This window comes from Balaenoptera physalus, assembly GCF_965194825.1.
Source record: "Balaenoptera physalus genome assembly, chromosome: 5".
In the NCBI taxonomy this organism is placed as follows: domain Eukaryota; kingdom Metazoa; phylum Chordata; class Mammalia; order Artiodactyla; family Balaenopteridae; genus Balaenoptera; species Balaenoptera physalus.
Window position 1 is genome coordinate 108,500,859 of NC_138884.1, and position 6,240 is coordinate 108,507,098.

The 6,240-nt window shown below is 40.4% G+C and overlaps 1 protein-coding gene across 4 annotated transcripts in view; it reads left to right on the top strand.

The window, feature by feature from the left end:
- Positions 1-6,240, top strand: part of LOC309660907 (uncharacterized protein) — a 404,218-nt gene that overhangs the window by 234,477 nt on the left and 163,501 nt on the right. The window lies entirely within an intron of this gene.

Here is a 6,240-nt window from a genome sequence, read left to right on the forward strand (position 1 = left end):
TCTGGTTCTAGAAGGGCACTCTCCTAGAGTGGGGAGTCTAGAAGTGGCCAGGTGGGTATCGGTAAAGGCAGTTTCTCTCTGGAAAGGAATTTTCCATGAGTGGAAGATTTCTAGGCTCAGGGTGGGCTGTGTGTTAGTCACGAGCGAATCCCTCACCATTCCCTCTGCCAAGCCCTCAAAGAACTGAGGCAAAGTCATTCCCGGCCACAGACCCCTTCTTGAACATTTTAGCGTCTATCTGATTTTTAGCCTCACCCAGGGAGACTTTCTATCCTGAAGTCCCATCCCAACAACTATTGCTGTTTGTCTGCCAGCTGGGTCTAGCGTCAAGGGGAAGGGGGGGTTTATACTCATTGAAGATTACTGAACCTACTGGAAACCAACCTGTTTACTGTACTGGTGTAAATATCATGTACTTTATATCCTGTATATTGGTTTCTTTTAAATAAAGTGAAATGTCTTAGAATTGAAAAAAAAAAAAAAAGAAGAAGGCACCTCCATGGAAGGAATGACCACAGACGGAATTTGTGTGGGTGTGTCTCCCCACTGGGCTGGGAGTCGTGGCTGATGGATTTCCCAATGCAAGTCTCTTGACACGTGACACTATAAGACGCTCCCCAAGCATTACTGGTCATTATCATTATGTAACTTCAGCTCATGCATGAAGCAAAACATTTTCTGAAGATTTAATTAATACCCAGTATGTCAATGAGCCAGCAATGGAGGCTCAAGATTTTGTTTATGCCTTGGGCTTTTAAACCTCTCTTTATCCATGTCATGTAATAAAAGGGAATGTTCTCTTGGTGGGCTACAATACTCCAGTTCAGGTCAATGCAATCTGAGCTGTGTCAAAAAGTATACTGTGAAATATTGGATTTCACAGAAAGACAGAAGTTCAATTTATTTTTTCAGCTGGAGTGCTCATCTAATCAGAAGAATAGACCCACCGCAGATTTTTCTTTAGACATGATACCTAAGGAAGATGAAAGTGCAATTACATTCTGTTGTTGTGTGGCAGTTTGAAAGGAGTTATAGCAGGTGTTTGAGACAGAGAACTTGGAGACAATGATGTCTCACAAACAATGAGTTGTGGAACATGGAGCTAGTGAGAGGGATGTGTATTTTTAAAATGATCACAAGCAACAGTAGGCTTGGGAGTCATTTCAAGTATCCGTCAGGCATCAGTCAAACTGTAATTCTCTGTCTGTCTGTTGGGAGCCAGTGAACTTACTGAGAAAACACTTTCAACTCGACTGAACATAATTGCATCCTGAAAATAGATTCTGATGAGTGAATTGAGACTACTCCCTTCTAGCCTTTTAGAGTTTTTTTCTGTCTTGTTTTGTTCTGTTTTGTTTTTAGGATTTACAAACCATTTTCCCACACACTGTCTCAAGCACTGTTCTGAGCACTGTGCCAGGTGCTGGCGATGCCATGTAGAGCAAAAGCAGATGTGATTGATGCCCTGGAGAAGGCGATAGTACAGTGGGACAAATAGACATTAAACAAATAATCACACACGCAAGCATGACATTGAAATTATTTTTATTACACCAGTATTTTAAAAATTAAGTCCACTAGAAGCGCTTCCGAAGCACCTGTAGGATTGAAGGGGTTCAAAGGAAAGGTTCTGGTCCCCATTTCTCTTTCAGTCAGCAGCACTCAGATTTTGTTTGATGTACTGCTGCTTGTAATAAGCTTTTGCTTGAATAAAATGTTTTGTTGCCTACAAAATGTCAAGGACCCCTGAACTCTACATATAGGAGGGTGAGTAATATGCTACATGCTACAAGAACTGTATTTTTCATGGGACGCTGCTGTTTCTAGGCAGAATGCTTTTGTGTTTACCTTCTTGAATGCCACTGTATTGAGCTGGGAGAAGTTTTTGCATCCCCTCAGGGGGTGGAGTCCCTTCTCTCAGACTCCCAGTGTGATTCCAGCTGGGTGTCAGTGTGGGATGGTCACCTGTCTCACTGATGCCAAACAGACCACCTGTCAGGGTCCCTACAGCCCTCACTTGGCATCAGATGCCATGTGCCATTTCCACTCTGATGAGGTAGCTGATTTTTTTTTTAAATTTTTTATTGGAGTATAGTTGCATACAATGTTGTGTTAGTTTCATGTGTACAGCAAAGTAAGTCAATTATGCATGTACATATACCTATTCTTTTTAAAATTCTTTTCCCATATAGGCCATTACAGAGTATTGAGTAGAGTTCCCTGCGCTATACGGTAGGTCCTTATTAGTTATCTGTTTTATATATAGTAGTGTGTATATGTCAATCACAGTGTCCCCCAGCCTTCCCCCACAAAGACCATAAGTTTTTTTCTACATCTGTGACTCTATTTGTTTTGCCAATAAGTTCATTTGTACCATTTTTTTAGATTCCACATATAAGCAATATCATACGATATTTGTCTTTTTCTGTATGACTTACTTCACTTCATATGACAGTATCTAGGTCCATCCATGTTGCTGCAAATGGCGTTACTTTGTTCATTTTTATGGCTGAGTAGTATTCCACTGTATATATCTACCGCATCTTCCTTATCCATTCCTCTACTGATGGACATTTAGTTTTCTTCCTTATCTTGGCTATTGTAAATAGTGCTGCAATGAACATTGGGATGCATGACCTTTGCAAGACAAGCCCTCCCTCTTACAAATCTTCATGCAGTCTGATCGCCCTTGCAAATGCCAGCCTTATTGTCTTTGTCTTTGGCTGATCTGACCTTCGGCCTTTCCAGGTCTTTTCTGCAGGGTTGGTTGCAGTGGTTAATTACAGAGAAAGGGGGCTAGTCACACTTACTAGGCCCTTGACTTCAGTGTGCCTCCCAGGATTGGCCTGGTCAGTCTGCAGAGAAGGTGCAGTAACTGAAAACAGCAACGTCCTGCACCTTTATCTACTCTCACCCTGATCAGTCCTTGCTACGAGTCCCACAAACTTCCTAAGCATTCCAAGAAAGAAAATTGAAGACTTGCCAATATGAATCAGTGGCTCTTTGGCACAGGCTTTAACAATAGTAGTCCTCATATATTCAGTGTAATTCATTGAATATATCTTACCTAGACCCTTTGACTATTAGCCTCTTTACCTACAAGATGAGTTATAATCCAGGTTTCACAGTACTGGGAAAATCAGTTAAGGTGATAGATATGGGTTCCCCCTACTTCTCATCATCAACAGCCCTATCCTGGTTATTCTTGCCTTTGACCTCTTTTTACCTCTCCTTGTTACCCTTCTCCTCCTACATCATCACTACATCCCTTCTCTTTGTTTTCAATTGTCCTGAAATCCTTCCATCATTTTTAAATCTCTAAAAACGTTGCATTTAGAACCTGCATCACATGATTCAATAGTGAATCACAGGCCATTCATTCCTATTGTCACTTAGTTATCATTTATGTATTGAACATCTTCTAAATACAGGGCTTGGGGCCAAGCTTGGGGATACAGCTGGAAGTAACACTGCCTTCAAAGAGTTTACAGTCTTCCAGAAAGGAGGGCTTCAAGGATGTAATTTCAATGAATGAAAAATATTTGCTAGGACACTTAGCCAAGGGAATCTACTGCTGTTTATAGGTTGAGATCTGAATGTTTCATTCCACATTAGTTCAGTGCATATAAACTTATTTCCAGCCATGTACCAGGGCCTATTCTGGGCACTAGGTAATTCAGCAGAACAAAATTTACTGCTCTCTTAAAGGTTACATTCTATTGCCCACCTGCCTCTGGGGGCATGGTGAATAAGAGTAAGGGTAGAATGAATGAGGCTAGAGTTTGGCCAGAGTTCAGAACATGCTGAGTTCTAGTGACAGTCACCAGATGGTTACAGAGCCATATGACTTCATCCCAGGATTCCTTTCAATTATTTATGCTTTAAGACTATGCATGATTTCAAAACCATTTCTGCATTTGCTCTGAACTTATCATGGAGGATGCTGTCTACTGCACAAGTGAGTAGTGCCGGTAGAATAACCACGTGGAAATCCATTTTGAAGTTTGAGGCAGGAAAATTTTGTTTCCTTTCAGCATCTGGGACTTTTTTTCTTAGGCTAATAAAATTTAGTATCTTGGCATGCTTCACTTTTTGCTCTGGCTACCAGAAAGCTCAGGGGCAAATTAGTTACCAGTCTTTATGCTTTAAATATTTGCTTCCCATTTACTTGTTTGTTTTACACTTACATTTTGTTAACATTGCCACATGAATGCTCTTTTTGTGGTAAATTTGTCTGGCCCCCAAATATAGGCTCTACTTAGAAAGCTGTCAAGAATGATGACTCAGAATTTTCCCAGTAATTTTCACATTCTTTTGCTGTATCTCCAATAACATGTAATGTGGTAATAATGCCAGGGGTTAAGAGGGAACGGATCCCTCTTTCCTCTCACATGAAGCCTTGACATCCTTCTTTGTTTATAACTTTACTTTTATCTCTCTAGCAGCTGAATTTCTTTGTTCATGTTTCCTCCTCTCCCTGATAACTTTGTCTTCCGTATGGCTTTGTCTTCCTATATCCCTCCATCTCTGACTCTTCTTTCTGATGATTCTAGATGGCTTTTACTCATATCACTCACTAATTTGGTCCCTTTGTTTTTTGTTTTCTTAGATTCCATATATATGTGTTAGCATACAGTATTTGTTTTTCTCTTTCTGACTTACTTCACTCTGTATGACAGACTCTAGGTCCATCCACCTCTCTACAAATAACTCAATTTCATTTCTGTTTATGACTGAGTAATATTCCATTGTATATATGTGCCACATCTTCTTTATCCATTCATCTGTCGTTGGGCACTTAGGTTGCTTCCATGTCTTGGCTATTGTAAATAGAGCTGCAATGAACATTTTGGTACATTAAGTTAATGAATGAGGCATCAGATTGAACTGTCTTTTCATTCCAGTCCATGTGTCATACTTCAGATGTAATGACTATTCTGCCCATGGACCTCATGCCCACTCTGATCTATTGGCTGTGGATAGCTGAGGTCAGGCCACGTGGGACAAAATACAGTAGCTGTTTTTCACCATGTATGAAGAGGGTATCTTTAGAAGGACAAAGGGTGGAGTAGAAACAATGATATCTCCAGTTAAGTGGCTTTCCTGATGCAGACTAGTAACAGGCATATAGAACCTTGATAAACCCACCCAATAGTGTGATGCTCTGGCATGGACTGTGCTCTTTGCCTGGAACTTGGAGTCCTCTTTCTTCCTGTACCTTTTTTTTTCCAGCTTCCTCCCCTGCTGATCTTGTTCTCCTCTGTGTACCAGTCCACCCATCACTGGTCAAGGAAGTTTTCCTTGATGTCGTCCTGTACAGATTCCTTCCACTCTGATCTCAGAGAACCCTGTGCCTTTTTCTATTACAGTCTTTTGCCATTTATTATTAGACTTGTCTTTTTCCTTATTTGGTTTCCCTACTAGGTCTCAACAACACTAACAGAGTTAGGTTCTCATGTCTGTACGTCTAGCCCCTGAAAAAGTGTCTGGCCTGTATTAGGATGCACTGTGAGGTGGGGGCAGGGAACGGAGACTTTCCTTCCTCCATCTCAAGTCAGGAAAAAAACCCTCTTTCTGGAACAGATATTAAATTCATGCTCACATCTCATTCTCCAGAATGAGAATTAAAAGTCCTAGTGCACACATAGAAACCACAACCAATGGTTCCTTTCTATGGATTGGGCTTCCTGGAAATTTCTTCTTTTGCCACTTTTCTCATATCTCATCTAGACCCACATTTTGTGTTAACTTGTCCTACAATTATTACCTTTTTATAGTTCATCATCCTTTCCCTTCTAAGTTTTATGTATAACCCCTATTGACCTCGGTTGAAATCCAGTCCTTGCTCTTTACCTAAAAGTCTCCTGACACAAACTTTGAGGGTATTTGCCTTGGAAGAGTTGGAGACTTAGAATTAGTTGGTATTAGAACCAGCACCACCTCTTTGTAACTAGGTGACAGCAATCATGACACCTAATTTCCTCATCTCTAAAGTAAGAATCACAACCCCTTTTCTGCCCACTTCAAGGACTGCTGAGACTATACAGTGAGATAAGCACAGAAGAGAGTTTTTAAAACTTTGCAAATATTCGTGATGATTATTAGTCAACTTCCTTTTCTCATTCCATTCCATTTCCATTCTTTGTGGTTTATTTACAATATCTGACTTCCAGAAAGGATTTGAGGCAATTGTCTCAGCAATATACCTTTTTAAAACTGTGCGAATTCAATTTAATAAAT